This window comes from Elephantulus edwardii, unplaced genomic scaffold, assembly GCF_000299155.1.
Source record: "Elephantulus edwardii isolate Elephantulus edwardi_28Jun2011 unplaced genomic scaffold, EleEdw1.0 scaffold00184, whole genome shotgun sequence".
NCBI lineage: Eukaryota > Metazoa > Chordata > Mammalia > Macroscelidea > Macroscelididae > Elephantulus > Elephantulus edwardii.
Window position 1 is genome coordinate 5,818,086 of NW_006399934.1, and position 729 is coordinate 5,818,814.

The window sequence follows — 729 nt, forward strand, 5'->3', positions numbered from 1 at the left end:
TATCCCTAGTACCACGGCTTCTTCTAAACCTGGCCTGTTTTTCTGGTAATTTTTTGTCAACATACTGTTCCAGTCATTTTTTATAATCTTCAGCTGGATTTGTTTGTGTATTATATCAGTAATTTTCTTCAATGATTTCCACACTCTGTCCAGTCACCATTTTTTGGAAAGGGAATAAGTATAGAAGCTGAAGAAAATGGAAATAAATTCATGAGGACCAAAATACAACTTTAAGTCTATCTCTCCTGATTTTAAAAATTATCTCAAGAATAGATTTGATGCATTGAACACTAATGAATGCAGAGCAGATAAGTTTGGGGATGACATCAAGGATATCATCCACAAAGAAAACAAAAAAGATCATTACAAAGAAAAGAGATATAAATGACAAGATATACGTCAGAAGAGTCTGTGAAACCAACACTGCAATGGTTGTTAGGTTTTTGTTAGGGGCTGTCTAGTTGAGTACAACCCATAATGACCCTATGAATGAAAGATCTGAACACTTTTATATCCTGCACCATCCTCACACTTCCTGACACACCTGAGTTCTTTGCAGCAGTCACCATGTCAATTAACCTGATTGAGTGTCTTACTCTTCTTTGTTGACCTTCCACCCTTCTCACCATCATGTCTCTCTCCAAGTAATAGCCCCTCGTTACAACATTTACAATAAATGTGAGGTAAAGCATCATCGTTCTTGCCTCCAAATAGCACTCTGGTGGCACC